A 17,411-nucleotide genomic window follows, 5' to 3' on the forward strand; every position below is an offset into this window, starting at 1 on the left:
GAATGAAGAATGCTATCAGGCAAAATAATTCTGCTTTTAAATATTTATCTGTAATAAGTCAACCAATCAGTCAATGAGGTAAATTCTAAGAGCTGATACTCGATGGAGGTCACGGGAGCTCAGCTCAGCTGTGCTGACGGATGGAACCAACCAGTAAAATCAAAAGACGGGATCGGTCATCTAGTAAAGAACACAAATTACTGCAGCCTCCTTCCCCTGGCCGCAATTTAGTCTTTTTCACACTGTGTCTTGCCGATGTGAGAACAAAACCTATATTATTTTATACAGACCAGTGAGTCTCAAAGTTTCTTCCCTGGCTCCCACTGTAAGGGTGCCTGTGAGAGCCTGGTGAGGAAGAGATTGGCCAAACTGAATAAACTTCCACATCATTCCCCCACTCCAATGTTAAATTAACACTGCCCTTTTGAATCTGTTGTATGTTTTGTGCTTCTGTTTGGGATATGTGATTAAAGAGTCTCTTGGGAAAAGGGGGGACTAACAGGGAGGAGGGGGCTGTGCGTTTATGATAAAGTGAACTAGTACATTTTAGATAACTTCTGGAAATACTAACATAATATCGAGAAGGAAAAAATATTACTAAGCTTTTAATAAAATGACTGATTCCAGGAAAAAAAAAAAAACCAGCACTGACTATGAAAATAAAATGTCTGTGCTGATACTGGATCCCCTTTCATCTGCTTCTTGTCAGAATTACTGAACGGGGAAGGCAAAAATCTCACTTTCTCAACTCCCTTGCTCTGATGTTCTGGGATGCGATTTCGTTTCTGCCCTAAGATTTGGAGAATGCAAGGGAGACAGTGACACTGTGAGGGCCAGATGGGCTCCTGCACACGTGGGTGTCAGCAGCCGCTCAACTCCAAGTTCTTCCCTTGCTTGGTGGCTGTGGAGAGGCTATGAATTTGGCAGCAGTCTGGCTGTGGTTGCGGCAGTTCCTGACTTCTGGAGCCTGAGATGGTGTGAAAGCTTTAATGCCGGAATTCGAATTCGTGGGGTGGCTCCTCCATCCGTTAAAGATTTTGTAAGCACTTAATCCTCGTGCCAAATCCGTTTTGCCTGAAGAACCCAGAGTTGTTTCTGTTTCTTGCACTGAACCCTAATGATAAAATGCCGTTATATAGGAAAAATAATGTGTACCCTGGATGACATTGTACACAATGTACTTTGGATGACATTGAAATTCTGTTTACAGAGTGTAATGCTGACGCTGATGCCTCTATTCCATTGCATTTGTCTTGTATCATCTCTATTTTTATATTTTGCCAAACACAGATCTAAGCATTGCTTCAAATTCTCCAAAAAAATCTCTCTCTTGCTCTCGCTCTCATTCCCTCCACCTCCAACCCCGCTGCCCCTCCACTAGCCCAAGACTTTTCTAATTTCCAAAGGCTTCCTGCAGTTGTGCCCTACCCTGGTGTTTTTCTTCCTGGTCCTACCTTCAATCTTTATCAGGCTTCCTCATTCCTCTAATACTTAAAGCTCTTTTTGGAATGTCAGTCTTCTCTCTTCTTCTCTATCAATCAGAATAATTCAGCTGTCCCAGCTTCTACCCCCAAACTGAATAAGCAAATTCATCTCAAGAGTCAGCAAAACAGAAGGATGTCGTTAGGATTCTGACGGGTTTTTTTTGGTTTCTGATTTTTTGTTTTTGTTTTTAGTATGTGCCTGACATCTTACTCTTTGCCTCAAATAGCTTATCCAAATTTTTCGTCTAAGTAAGTATGGATATAATTCTCTTCCTAGTCAGAGTTCTGTTACAAAAATAGCAACCAATAAAACCCTCTTCTTCACTAGAGCATAAATGACTAGCTGACTATCCCAAATGTGTTCTTTTTTTAACTTTTTATGCGTTTTTTGCTTTTTAGTGATTGGTAATTTTATTTATTTATTTATTTTGGCCGTGCCACGTGGCATGCAGGATCTTAGTTCCCCGACCAGGGATCGAACCTGCACCCCCTACAGTGGAAGGGCAGAGTCTTAACCACTGGACCGCAGGAAAGTCCCCCAAATGTGTTCTTTCCTTTCATAGTGTAAAGTTGGGGGGTGACATTTCTTGGTCTTTTATTCAGGTCAGCTTTATGACAAGTTTTGACCAAGAGGACGTAAGAGGAAGTGACCTGTGGTCTAAGGCGGTTATGCACCTAGTGGGCCTTCTCCATATTCCCATCTCCTTCTGAAATGACCTTCAAGGCCATGTGGAGAGGATGCGGGCATTCACGTTGAAGGTGACAGTTTCCCTGAATGACTATGTGGAAGGGTCCTCACCATCCACACCTGCCTCCTGCATTAGACCGTGACACCAGCAAACAATAAACTTTTACTGGGCTTCCCTGGTGGCGCAGTGGTTGAGAGTCCGCCTGCCGATGCAGGGGACACGGGCTCGTGCCCCGGTCCGGGAAGATCCCACATGCCGCGGAGTGGCTGGGCCCGTGAGCCATGGCCGCTGAGCCTGCGCCTCCGGAACCTGTGCTCCGCGACGGGAGAGGCCACAGCAGTGAGAGGCCCGCGTACCGCAAAAAAAAAAAAAAAAAAAAAGAAAATAATAAATAAACTTTTACTGCTTTAAGACACAAGGATTTGCGGAAATTCCCTGTTAGTCTGGTGATTAGGACTCCACGCTTCCACTGCCGAGGGCCCAGGTTCAGTCCCTCCCTGGTCAGGGAACTAAGATCTCACAAGCTGCGGGGTGAGGATGAAAAAAAAAAGACACAAGGATTTGAGAGGTTATTTGCTAAAGCATTTAGCCTCACCATAACTAGTTAAAGCACAGGTTTTAATTTCAGTACCTAATTAACATGAGTATGTGCTTCTAGCCTTGACTAGATAGGCCAGGTCAGCACTAATCAAAATGATGCTGTTAAAAACCAGAGACAGAAAGAGATTACTGAACAGGGGGGGTCTTGCTGAGGAAAATAATATCCCTTGTCAAAATACACGTATTTTCTTCATAAATAAAATTTTACATATTTTTTTACTACTATATGCCTCCAATTTTTAAATGTTAATATGTTATGTGAATCTACAATAAAGCAAATGATCGTGAAATTCTTACTTCTCAGAGCAACAAAGAGTATTTTTTGAATTAAGCACAATTTGGGAAGTAATGAGCTTCTAGCATTCATGCAATACCTGGATTGGTCCTGTTTCATCAATGATTTGAATACAAACATAGAGGATAAGTTTCTTAAATTTACAGGTAACACCAAATTATATGAATAAGAAAATGTACTAAATGACTGAGTCACGTTTTCCAGAGAGTTTAAAAGCTATTGTGGTGGGCAACTTAATTAATATTCTAATCTATGCTTAGGTTCTAATATTCAATGGCATATGTATGAGCAAGGAAGCAATTTATATGGAAAAAATGTACAGGTGTTAGTTCTCCAAAATTTTAATGAGCCAATATTTGAGGCAGCTGCTGACATTAACGTGGTATTAGGCTATATTAACAAACGTGCATGCTCCAACTCGTGGGCTGTTAGTCTCATTTAATTCTCCCCAACTATATCTGGACTATTTGGCTTGCTTCAGTGGGGCAGATTTTAGAGGAATGCTGAAAAATTAGAATCTGTGCTCAAGGAGAAGAATTAAGAATGAGAGGGATATAGGGATTATAATATATTTAATAGGTTGGCCTAGAGACTTCTCTTGCCTGGGGAGGAGTTGACATAACAACTGTGTGTAGCTCGTGGAGATCACCAGGGCCAACAGCACTCACTCCGCAGCAGATTCCCCGGCAGTCCTCTCAGGTGGTTTTGTAGCAGAGTGCCTCTGGGGATACACCTCCCTGCAAACAGAGGGTGGATTTCCACAAGTGCTAGGGGGCACATGTCCTGCGGGTTCTGCCAGCAACTTCTCTACCATTCTGTGACCATGGCTTTGCCCTCTCCAAGAAGATCTGGATCTCAGGTTTGGAGGCAGGAGGGAGGAAACCCTATCACAGCCCTCGGGGAAGAGATGGCCCCTTAGGTCCACTATTCTTATATTATTAGTTATTCCAATCCTCCCTTATAGTTGATCTTTCTTTATATTAAACTTTCTCCATCCAAATTAATGTGTGGCTTCCTTCTCCTGATTAGACCCTGAGTGAAGGAATAATCAAAACCTTCCTTCTCCATTAGAGGAAAATACAGCACTATTTATCAGAAAGCGAAAAAAATCACCTGATTTTTTGTATATGAAAACTAACAAGAAAAACTAGCAGATTCTGATCTGATCTCTGATATAAATCTCATCTCTGATATAAAACTTAAATGTCTGCCAATCTTTAAATAATCTCTTGACTTTAATTAATACACATGAAGCAATTGCTTAGTATCGTATCTGAAACGTAATTCAGGACTATGGAGTCAAATATTAAAGAGTTAATTTTATGAAATACTTTTCCCTTCTTGGGATACAAATGAATCTTGGCTTCCAGGGCCACAGCTCTTGGTACTTGTTTTTTTAAAAATAACCAATTTCCTATGAAGCTCATTTCCTTCTCAAATTGGGAATACGGTAAACCAATAAAGCCATTTTGCCAGATCAATAATAACTAGATTGTATTCTTCTAATACACATAATTCAGTAAGATGAAATAAGATGCTGTGTATCCCAATGAAAACTCACTGAGTGAGTCTTTTATGCAGTGTAAACACTATACATTTTCCTTATTCAAAATGAGCATCAATTGGTTTGATTGTGTAATAAAATAAAGGTGGCAGATGTTCAGAGAGAGGGAAAAAATGCATATTTACATGCCCCAAACAGTATCTTTTTCACTATCATGAGTAAAAAAATCACTCTGGAAATATCATACTTCTTGGGTCTAAAAATTACATTCATGGGAACTGGAAGCCCATTTCTCAAAGTACTGGTGCCTGTGCACAATTTCAAGTGCCTCTTGTTTACACTTACAAATTAAAGTATAATATTCTTACATTTAAATGCACTAATCCCAACAGAAAACATCACAGTTGTCCACATTTTCAATCTTTCTATTTTCATCACTACGTAAATGCTGTTTCCAATTAAGTTTAGTGGTGCACTTTGTTCTGTGATTTAACTGTGCTGGTACCATACCACTTCTTTAGGGATCTGCAAATCTGGTAAATATGAGTGCTTCTATTTTCAAGTAAATGAATTTTATGTAAACTCATTTCCACTGTCACATGATTAATTTCCCTTTACAATTATTATCTATTATACTTGTGGATAATAAGCAGAAAATGAAATGGAACTTCTCTTTCTTATGGAGCTAAATCCATTAGCGACACTTCAAGCTGTGTAGCTAAAAGGTCACTTTACTTCATTGTAATATAAGTGTTCTTTTTTCTTAATTTTAGAATTCAATTGTAGAGTCAGCATTAAAAAAAAAAAAAACACCTCCCAATGATGCTCAGTAATGTTTGCTCTCCTTCACTGCAGGGCATTTTTTCCTCTTTAGATTTTCAACAATTGCCCAAAGTTTAAAATGCATAGGTGTTCCTGTGGCCTTAGTTATTTTGTTTTAAAGTTTTGTTTTCTTATTTATTTATTTATCCATTTTATTTATTTATTTTTGGCTGTGTTGGGTCTTCGTTGCTGTGTGCAGGCTTCCTCTAGTTGCGGCGAGCGGAGGCTTCTCTTGTTGCGGAGCACGGGCTCCAGGCACGTGGGCTTCAGTACTTGTGGCTCTCGGGCTCTAGAGTGCAGGCTCAGTAGTTGTGGTGCACGGGCTTAGTTGCTCCACAGCATGTGGGATCTTCGGACCAGGGCTCAAACCCATGTCTCCTGCATTGGCAGGCGGATTCTTAACCACTGCGCCACCAGGGAAGCCCATGGCCTTAGTTACCTTTAACTTGAAATCTTGACAGCTTATATGTTGGATAAAATGACTGAAACGTTTCTGAAATACTTTAAAACTATATGAAAAAGTCCTACCCGTTCCATAAAAACGGAGTTTAAACCTGACATTGCAAATGCGACGCCAAATGCTCGAGATTAAAAGGCATCAATGTAAGTGCAGAAGTGTCCACCAGGGGGAGCCTCAGAAAAGACCCCAAGAGCCAGCTTGCATGGGTATGGAAGCCCCTATTCTACATGAAGGTCTAAAACCTGGAAGAAGAAAAAAAGTGAAGAAAAGTCTTGCGAAGAAAAGTCTGTGTGGAAGTTTTCTTTGGAGAAAGTTGCACCCTGTAACTAAAACCTAGTGAGGGCTTCCAATTCCCATGAATGTAATTTTTAGACCCTAGTGAGGGTCTCTTTAAGGGGGTTACTCCGGAAGTGTAATGTGTGACTACTGCAGGGTATGTGTGTTGGGCGTGGTGGGTGGTGGTGAATAGCGGACCAGGTCTGACTTCTTGTAAAGTCTGCCGAGAGATGGAATGCTCTAGGAGCATAACCAGGTCATTACTAATATGTTGGAATTCCCCTGGTTCTCTGAGTTTATCAGAACAAATTTGTGGCTGTCTTCTGTGGATCAGACGTGGGAGAGCTGGCCGAGAGGGGCTGTTACTTCTCCTCAAGGGCAAAAAGGACAGGAAAGAGAATGGAAAGAGGCCATGTAGAAGGGCCCACCACAAAAACTACAGGCAGAGTGGGTTGTCCCAGCTGGATGGATGGAAACCTTTCCCCAAGTCAGGGACATTGCTATCAGAGGGAACCTTCAAAAGAACCTACAGAAGCATCCATGCAAGAAAAAAATCTTTTAACCACCCCTGCCAGGACAAGAAAGAACAAAGCAAGTTGTGATGTTATCACTCAAGAAAGAATGATCTCCATGACCTTATACTCCCCCTCTCTCTTGCCCTGTTTTGACTTTGGTAGGGTTGGAAGCAAGAGCCGCAGAGAGGTACAGAGGGAGGGGCCAGTGTGAAGATTGAAGGGGCTGATCAATTCCTGCAGGCAGGTGACCCACCAAAACCGTGCCTCAGCTGGAGGAGGGGATCAAATAAAGACTGAGTGTGGACTAATATATTGGACTAGACAGCCTATTTTCTGAATCGAGACTGTATTTTTTGTGTAAAGTGACCCTATGACTTCCTGTTATCCAAGAGTAATGAACTTGTTGCAAGTTTCATCCAGTAATGGAGGAAAAACTTCTCCTACTGAATATATTTTACATGGACAGTGGAAAACAAAATCAAGTGTATTTTATAGTTACATTCCGGGAGTTGTACTTTTTCAGTTACGTATATTATTTATAGAATTCTACAATTTGTATCTGAGGGACCCTGATTATAGGTGTGTAGAAAAAAATTGGTTTATAGAAATGTTTCTATATTAATGCCCAAAGAGTTATGGGTTTGCAGTCTTAGAATACAATATATCAAGGAAGCAACACCTATAAGGTGAAGATTCGATGTATTTACAGCACAACAGTTTTATAGTTAATGACAATAATAATAATGATAAGAGCTAATAATAATAGCTAATAGCTAAGCACTTCTTTGGTGCCAAACAGCATCCTGAAAACTTTATAGTGGGAGTGTGCACGAATGCTCTCGTCAACCCTATGAGGTAGGTAACGCTATTATCCCCATTACTCTTCTCTAAAGATAAGGTAACCAAGGCACAAAGGAGGTAATTGAGTAACTCACTCAAGGTCACTGAGTAAGTACTAAGCGACAGAGATGAAACTCTCAACCAATCTCAATGATAACCAAAGAGAAACAGGAGTAAAGAAGATACCACACGTCTACTGCAGAACCCCTGCTCTAGCTTTAAGGCAAGGTCATATGAGGACAACTTCGTAGGTTGTCATATGAGGACAAGCTCTAGCTCTCAAAAGCCTCCTTTACCCTGAATTACATTCACTGTCACCTACTATTTTATCTTGCCTGTGCAAGAGCAAGTGATGTTAGATATAATGCAGATACAAAAATGGCTTGCAGTTCAGATAATCGGGGATGTAAATTTCAGAAAAAGTGACTGAGACATTCATTTCAGACTCAGTTTGTTTCACTGCATCTAGAAATGTTTATTGGATAGAGTAAAATACTACTGATGGAGTTTTTTGACCAGAGTTTATGTCCCAAACTGAGAAACCTAGGAACCTGAGGTGACACAGTGAAGGTTCTCCCCCCTAACAAGCCACTTACCAGTTGGGGGAATTATAATACAAGTTGAAGGAAATATAATACGAGTTGCGGAAATTATAATGCCGTGTTGCCACAGAGGTGTTAACAGAGTCCAAATGGACGGTGAAAGTGTAAGTGCTTAAAAGCTGTTCAGTGATACATTTATAATCTATTATTGTAAAGTCAAAATATAAGAATCCTCAAACAACGTTTTAAAGTAAGTTTTTATATACTTTTGTTAATCCCCACTCCATCCCCCCCCCAAAAAAAGGCCACACCATTCAACAGTAATGCAACTTGGACAAAATACATACACCCTTAAGCGCATAGAAAAACCATCTAAGGGAATACTCAATTCCCAATACATTTAATTTTCCAGTTTATAAAAGTTATACATGCTTTTAGAAAAATACGAAAATACTTTAGATTAATATAAAGAGTATAGAAATCATCTATAATTTTACCATTTGTATGCAAACACTATTAATATTTTATACTCTTTTTAAAAATTAAGATCATATTATCGCTTATATGTGGAATCTAAAAAAGGCTACAAATGAACTTATCTACAAAACAGGAATAGAGTTACAGATGCAGAAAATCAACTATGGTTACCAGGGGGGTAAGGGAGGGGAGGGATAAATTGGGAGATTGGGATTGACATATACACACTACTATATATAAAATAGATAACTATTAAGGACCTACTGTATAGCACAGGGAACTCTACTCAATACTCTGTAATGACCTATATAGGAAAAGAATCTAAACAAGAATAGATGTATATGAATAACAGATTCACTTTGCTGTACACGTGAAACTAACACAACATTGTAAATCAACTATACCCCAATAAAAAATTAAAAATAAATAAATAAAATTAAGATCATATTATAAATCATTTTGTCTGGAGCATTTTGGTTAACTTACCAGTTTGAGCATTTGTTTCTTCCAATATTCTTTCAAATCATACTTTTGACTATATATTCCTATTGTACGGCAATACATATGTTCCTTATTCCCCTTTTCCTGATTCCACTTTTTTACACTTTTTGTACATTTTTACCAAGGCAACCAGGACAGCAAATAAGCCCTCAAAAAGCTGAGCAGTTACTCCCTACAAAGTCAGAGAGAGAACTTACCCTCAAATCAATATTTTATGGACAAATATATTTTGGAGTCTCAGAAGCCTGTGAGAATGCTAGCCAGACCCTTTTTAAAATAAACTTTCTGGGACTTCCCTGGTGGCGCAGTGGTTGATAATCCGCCTGCCAATGCAGGGGACACGGGTTCGAGCCCTGGTCCAGGAAGATCCCACATGCTGCGGAGCAACTAAGGCTGTGTGCCACAACTACTGAGCCTGCGCTCTAGAGCCCACGAGCCACAACTACTGAAGCTCGCGCTCAGAGCCTGTGCTCCACAACAAGAGAAGGCACCGCAATGAGAAGCCCACGCATCGCAACGAAGAGTAGCCCCCACTCGCCGCAACTAGAGAAAGCCCGTGTGCAGCAATGAAGACCCAACACAGCCGAAAATTACTTACTTACTTACTTACTTACTTAAGAAAAATAAACCTTCTGACTAAATAGTGCATATACTCTAACCCACCCACCGGGCTCTGGGGATCTTTCAAGTGGATTGAAGGACCCTTCAGCTTCTGAACCCCCATGCCCTTGCAGGACTGTCCAGGCAATAGTTAAACATTAACTACTTATGAGTACCTCCAACACTGCACTGATTTTCTGCTACCCAATTAGCCACAGTTGGCAAAAGAAAAGTGACCTTCATCTTGTGGCTCACTAGCGATTCAGACAGTGAAACAGCCAAATAGGCCATCAGAGGTCACTGAGTTTACACCCCATTTCATATCTCAGGAAAACGAAAGACCGTGAAGCTGAAGTGACTTAGCTGAAGTGACACAGAGCTGCGAAAGAAGCCAAACCCTGGCTGGCAGAACATTGCTGCTTTTACCTTTCCCGAAAGGAAGATGCCGTCTCCAGTTATTTACACTGAAAGATCTCCTCGCTTTCTATCGTATTATATTTCCTTATCTGTGGGGAACAAATCTGGAGAGCAATTTACAATCTGATATATTACATCTGGTCTCTTCTTGAGACCAAAATGTTATGGGAACCCATAAGAAATCCTGGTTCTGTAATATTCAGGTAGCGACAACACAACTTCATGTGTTAATCACCACCGTATTTTATTTGAGAGACTGCATTCTTAAAGACTGAGAATAAAAGCTAAAACACTCTTCAATGTTTTTGGAAAGAGATATAAGCTAAGGATCGCTATTAACACAGGTCACAGTTGAAGGGGAAACAGGCTGTGACTCTGGTCAGTGGTAAGTTTGCAGAGAAGCCCAAAGGTACAGCTTCGAAAGATATATCTCAAATGCCTCTCCAGTGGCTGCAAAACTCTCTCCCTGGAACACTTAAATAGTGGAAGAACCAAGTCATTCATACCAGTCACTACAGAGCAATATTTCCAGCAATGAGAGACTCATGGACTTGATGGCAAATGAGTGAAAATTTTAAGTAGTGGTCTCAGCATTTTAAGCTTCTCTGTCAGTAGCGGAACAATAGCCAAAGCACTCTGAATACCAACATCCAAACAGAAAATCAAGGAAGTCATCAGAGGAAAATCTCCTTCCTGAAATATAAGTGATAAGATCAATGTATAAATTAGTCGGAGAAAAGGCCAACCCAGAAGGTCCTGTCTTGTAGAAGAAATTCAATATGACATGAGATTAGTGTGTCAGAGCTTAAAATACGTATTAATGGTAAAGCAAATCTGATTGCCTCCATAACAATCCATCTAAATTGTTTAATTAGGAAAATTTTTCTGTCATCGGTAAGCCCTTCAGTATGAAGCAGTTGTCTTGATCAAATGTTTTATAGATATATCATGTTGCACTCTACAGAATCCTAAAAAATGCTGTCGTTCTAGATTGCACCAATTTTCAGCATAACAGAGGGGTTACCTTTCTAGGAGCGAATATAGTATATGCTTTTTCCACTTAACATTCTGACAGAAAATCATTCTAAAATGTATTAAACTATACGAGGCCTTCCTTAAAAGTACATTGGGCATAATGTCATTTTCCTTGATGACCCAGAGTCATTATTGTGAATATTAATTATCACACTGGCCTGTAATAAAATCATGTCTGTGAAGCCCTCAGAAATGCATTCTTTCTGTGGCCCTTAGAATGACAGAATGTCAGCATTAAACAGGACTTGAGAGCTCGTCTAGATCTTTCAATTACACATGAGGATGCTAATGACGAGAGAGGAGCGATATGATGTAATGAAGGAGACGTAAACAGTGACCTACCCCAGGTCGCCCACCTTCTCCAGAGTCCTTTCAATTACCCCACATTGTACACCACAACCTGTGCTTTTCATTAGTTTCTCTGTCTGTTTTTCTTTTTCTTGTTTATTTATTTAATTTATTTATTTTTCTTATTTTTGGCAGTGTTGGGTCTTCGCTGTTGCATGCAGGCTTTCTCTAGTTGCAGCGAGCGGGGGCTACCCTTCGTTGCTGTGCACGGGCTTTCTCATTGAGGTGGCTTCTCTTGTTGCAGAGCACGGGCTCTAGGCGCACAGGCTTCAGTAATTGTGGCACACAGGCTCAGTAGTTGTGGCTCGCGGGCTTGGTTGCTCTGCGGCATGTGGGATCTTCCTGGACCAGGGCTCGACCCGTGTCCCCTGCATCGGCAGGCGGATTCCCAACCACTGCACCACCAGGGAAGCCCTGTCTGTTTCTTTTAATAGCTTTTCTCTGCCCTTCCTGTTAGGTTCTATGTTCACCCTCCTCACCACTGCTGGTGATTTAATCTCCTCCAGCACTATGCCCTCTGATGGTGATTAGTACGGTTCTGGCACAGAGGCAGGGCATGGGGAGCCCATGGTCATCAAAGGTGATGGCTGGAAGTCAGGATCTGGGGAGAACTCAGGTAAAATTTAGGAGAGTGATCTGAAACGTAGAGGGTAAACTAACCTGAACCACAATGAAGAGATCTAACCAAATGCTGGAGTCTAGGGTCCAGAGCCAAAGTGGAGAGGAGAGGCAGGAACCAAAAATGCCAAGAAAGAGGGAGGTCCAGGAAGGAGCAAGCCTTGGGAGGCAGAGCAGGGGAATATGAATGACAGGGATGTCTGCACTGTCCTTTATCCCCCTTCCAGCGTGATTACATTTTGAAAGTAAATACCGTGGGAGGGAGGGAGGGTGCCTGCTTCTCTTCACAGCCCCTCAATCAATCCCAATTTGAACATGGCTTAAAAGTCAAGTCATGCCTTGGATGGTGAGACATGTGTGTCACGGAGATCTGGCTGAGTAACCTGATGGTCTTAACCCAGGAGAACAGGCATTGGGTATAAGGCATGGGACAGTGACGGTTCACAAGTCTTATTTGTTTACTTCCTGGGAACAGCTTTTCCTGCCCTTGTCCCAGAGCCTCTGAGGTTTCAGAGCAACTAAATTCCAGGTAGGTGAGATGTTCTGCTTTGGTCTCCATGTCAATAAACAGATAAGGCAACAACGCAGTGTAGTAAGTAGAGGGGGAAATGACAGTTTAAAAGCCAGCTGCATTGGAGCCTGTTCTAGCAGAAGGGTGAATTCTCACTTTCTGGAAGAATCGCCCTTTTGTCTTACATGAGATGCCTGAGGCTCCCAGGGAGGCACATGACTTGTCCAGGCTGATACAATGGCAAGGCCATTGCCTGTGATTAAAACCATCAAGTATTAGAGCCCTGTGCACCCAGTGGTGGTCACAGGTCAGGTTATTATCACCTCAGAGAGGAAACGCTCCCCGACTGGTGGGCAGAGGAGAGTCTATGGTACTTTCCTCCTCACTTTTTCCTGTAGTGGCCAAAGGAAGGTGTGCTTTGCTGTACTGTCTGGAAGACAAATTGGTATTCTCTGTAGGAACAGACAGGATGATTCATGCTGTGTGCTACATAATTAAGGTCTGTGAACTCAAAATGAGCAAACCAGGATGTTAGTCATCTTGGTAGAAGAGTAGCTCACGGGGGCAGCCATACCTCATTCTTTATTTGAATCCCTTTGAGGTGGGAGAGTTAAACTTCTCTGAGATAAGGGAACTTACCCAGAATAGAGTTCTTTTCAAGATTTTTCTCCCTTACCTCTTGATCTCTCATCTCTATCATGAAAATATATATATATGTGTGTGTGTGTGTGCGTGCGCGCGTGTGAATTTTTTACTTTACAGCCAAGAAAGTAGGTTTTCCTCTCACCTCTTGTGCTTTAAAATATTTATTCAACCCGAACAATGATTGAGGCCCTACAACAAACTAGAGGACCAAGCACTTCAAAGCCACATATGAAGACAAGGTGGATTTGGCTTTCCCAAAAGCCCATAGTCTAGCTGTAGAGACAGATGGAAGTCAGTCACCTAGGTACTTACTTACCTGGCTGTGTCACTACGGCTAAAACACCTAAACTCCACAATCCCGGTCTCTTCAAGTGTAAAATGACAATACTAATACTTATCTTGCCAATGGTTTTATATTTTTAAAGTCAATTGTATATAAATCACTGAGGAGTGGGCTTGGTACCTATAGGGTACTTAATACCCATCAGTAAGTGACAACACAAACTAATGGGTATTCTAACCAAGGAATGACCACAACTAGTCAGAACCACAAGGTAACAGGAGGCTACTCCTCTCACAAGCGGACATTTGTGACTTTACGGCTGCTCAACAAGCACACAGCCATGTTTCTTTGGCAACAACATCCAACTTCCTTGGACAAGCCCCCTGTCCCCTGTGCTCAGCCCATGTGTTTCTGATTGTGTGACATGGCAAGTAGCCTTTTCAAAGCCTCAGCAGAGTCTGTTACAAAGGGAGCCCAAATGCTAAATTAGAGTGCACTAAAAAATGGAAAGAATTAGTGGGTCATTTTTTTTCTGTCATTTCCTTTCTGAGACTGCACAAGAGGGAGGAGAGAGGGAAGGGCGGAAAGACAGGGCAGGAAGCTGGAACCGAGTTGTAAAAATGTCCAAGGGGCATTTTAAGGCAAGGATTGGCTAATATTCTACTATTAAATTGTTTGCATTTAAATGATATAAGTTCTTTCCATCTCCCCAAACCTGTTATTATTTGTCCTACATCCAGAAGGTCTTGTGTGAGTGTTTCTGTTTGTTTTGCTGGAAAGTGAGGGAAGGGGTGAGCTCTGTATCTGTGTTGACACAGAGTGGAAGGGTAGCACGCAAGGATGGACACACTGATCTGCTAACTAAACCAACCCAGCTAAAGCAGAAGCTGAGAATGGCAGATGGCCAAGAGAATGTCAATGACATGGAGCACGCTTCCAAAAGCTGGATGGCAAGAGGGCACAGGCTAGGACATGGAGTACCGATTTGAGCCCATCTTATCTACTTTTCAGGGAAGGATACCCAAGCTGATGCTGGGGTTTTATTTTCAGTCCTAATCAGGTTCATCTGAACTCTGATGCAATAGACAGTTTGAGTTCCTTGTTTAAATCCCTGCCCTGGTTCTGTACCAGGAGCGTATGATGGCCAAACCATGGGGTGCCTATTTCAGAGGAGAAGCAATAACTCAGCATCAACCAATTAGGTCAGGGGATTTCTACCACAGTCACAGAAAAGCTGTGCAAAGTACTCGAAAATCACTCTTAGAGAATCTGGGTAAGGAGGCTATTTGAGATTGCGTGCTTGTGGCAGAAAACCAAGCACATGCAATGTACTATGGGCTCTCGAGAGCATGCTCCTTACTTTTTTTTTTTTTTTTTTTTGCGGTGCACGGGCCTCTCACTGTTGTGGCCTCTCCCGTCGCGGAGCACAGGCTCCGGACGCGCAGGCTCAGCGGCCATGGCTCACGGGCCCAGCCGCTCCGCGGTATGTGGGATCTTCCCGGAACGGGGCACGAACCCGTGTCCCCTGCATCGGCAGGCGGACTCTCAACCACCGCGCCACCAGGGAAGCCCAATGCTCCTTACCTTTTGATGTACACATGAACCACCAGGAAATGTTAAAATGCAGATTCTGATAGCTAGGTCTGAGGGAGACCTAGTCAACTAATGACTGACAGGAGAGAAGCTGGGGTATAAATACTGCAGCTCCCTCTCCCTTCAGGCGGGTAACCCTGAGGCGCACGTTCCATGCTGACTTCTACAGCTCCCCAGCAGGCATAAGCTCCTGAACTCCATGGTGGTAGATTTCCTGAGAAATGTGCTTTTTATTGCCTATCTTCCCTCCTCTGCCTCACTTCTTCACTTCCCCACTGGTGTTTCCTGGGATCGACTCCTAAATAATAAACCACTTAGCCCTTAAAACTGTCTTGGTACCTGCTTCTGGAGAAGACCACACAAAGCCGCACCCACCACATGCTTTTATTCAAGTCTTCCCTTCTCAGTGAATGGGTTAACCATCAGCCTGATTCCACCGGACAGAAACCCAGCCATCCTTGCCCGCTTCTGTTCCTTTCAGATCCACCATCAGTAAGTCCTACAAATTCTGTCCATTCACTAGCTTCAAAGTATCCACGTTCCCATCTCCTCTATCACTTCCTGCTCCAAGAGCTATCTTTCCTCACCTAGAATAGTATAAAACACCTCTGCCTAGTCTCCCACACTGTCTCTTGTTCTTTAACTTTTTTAGAAAATTGAGATATAATGGATATATAACATTACATTAGTTTCAGGGGTATGACATAATGATTCCATATATGTAAATACTGCAAGATAGTCACCACAGATAAGTCTAGTTAACATACATAAACAAACATAGTTAAAAAATTTTTTCTTGTGATGAGAACTTTTAAGACATATTCTCCTAGCAACTTTCAAATATGCAATACAGCATTATTAACTCTAGTCACCCTGCTGTGCACTACATCCCTAGAACTCACTTATTTTATAACTGGAAGTTTGTACCCTTCGGTGACCTTCACCCACTCTTGACCCCCTCAAATCGGTTTACAGGAAGACTATTATGCAAACCTGCTCTTGTCACACTCCCCAAGTATCCACTATCTAAACCCTTCAATGGCGTTCGGTGGCTTTTAAGCTAACAATAGACATGCTTAACCGGTGGACAAGGCATTTCAGGATTTGATTTTGCTTTCCGTTTCAGCCTTATCGTTATCACATGACCCCTCCCAACCCGGCTCCACCCAGTCTGGACTTCTAAACCGGCATTTTTGTATTTTCAACTTCACTGATGGATTTTAGTGAGGTGTGAAAACAATTTAGTTGGTCAAGATCAGCATTTTATTTTAATGAAATGGGAGAAGAGAAACACATCGGGTTCTTTTTATTTGTCAGACCTTTTTTTTTCAATGATATGTGTACCCCATCATGATGAAAAACCTATTTATAACCGAATATCACAGCGAAAAGAAGTTTGCAGAATGATGCCTTAAGCACACCACGTTCTCTCCTGCTTCTGAGCCCCAGCAGATACTGCTTCCTCTGCCTGGGAAGCTTTGCCCCAACCCCTTTGCTTAGGAATCCCTGTGCACCCTCCTGGGATCCACAGCATGCTGTGGTCCTAAGGGCCTGGTGCGGCTGTCAGCCTCTAAACACTGTCCTCCAGGTAGTACCAGGTATAGCTGAAGAGAATTCAACATACCCAAGTGGGGAGGACTGAAAAAGAAGCTATAAACAATCCAAACATGTGGCTGTAGGATGGCTACCCACCATATCAAGCCAAAGAGGTGCCCCCCCCCTCTTTGGGGGGGGGGTGTTGGGAGAGAAGAGAAGAGGTTGAACCCACACAAGTTCCTTCAGCCACCAGAGTGCAGCCACCAGGACTTCTCCGGGACACTTGGGCACACTGGGAAGGACGAATTGGAGGCTGACAAAATAGGGCAAAGATACCATATTTAGAAAGCTAGTTCAGCAGCCCAAGTGAGACCCGTAAGCACATTTGTAAAGACAGCAGCTGCCAGGTAGGCAGCAAAGGCATCCATGAAAGACTTTCCGGAGGGAGACTCTGAAAGGCTTGGTTACAATGTAGTCTACTTCACGTATTTATTAGACACTAACTAGTTGTAAATGGGTCTTTTACAGTTGGCTTACATATAGTTTCCAGAGCCAACTTTAATAGAGTGAAGACCTTGAGGCTGGTTGAAAAAAATATTCCTATGTTCCCGCCTACTGGCAGAAAGGACATCTACTTATTTTTTTCCTATTCAGTGAGAGAAGAGAGTTCTTAGCTGTGGGTGACCTGAGTGGGACACGGAGGCAGGACTGTAGAGATGGCATGAATTTCAGCCTCTGGTAGGTAAAGAAACTGATGCTCAGAGTTTCCTTGTCTTACAAGCAAAGTGCCACAGCTACAACCAGAACCCACGACCTCAGC

This window comes from Phocoena phocoena, chromosome 5, assembly GCF_963924675.1.
Source record: "Phocoena phocoena chromosome 5, mPhoPho1.1, whole genome shotgun sequence".
In the NCBI taxonomy this organism is placed as follows: Eukaryota; Metazoa; Chordata; class Mammalia; order Artiodactyla; family Phocoenidae; genus Phocoena; species Phocoena phocoena.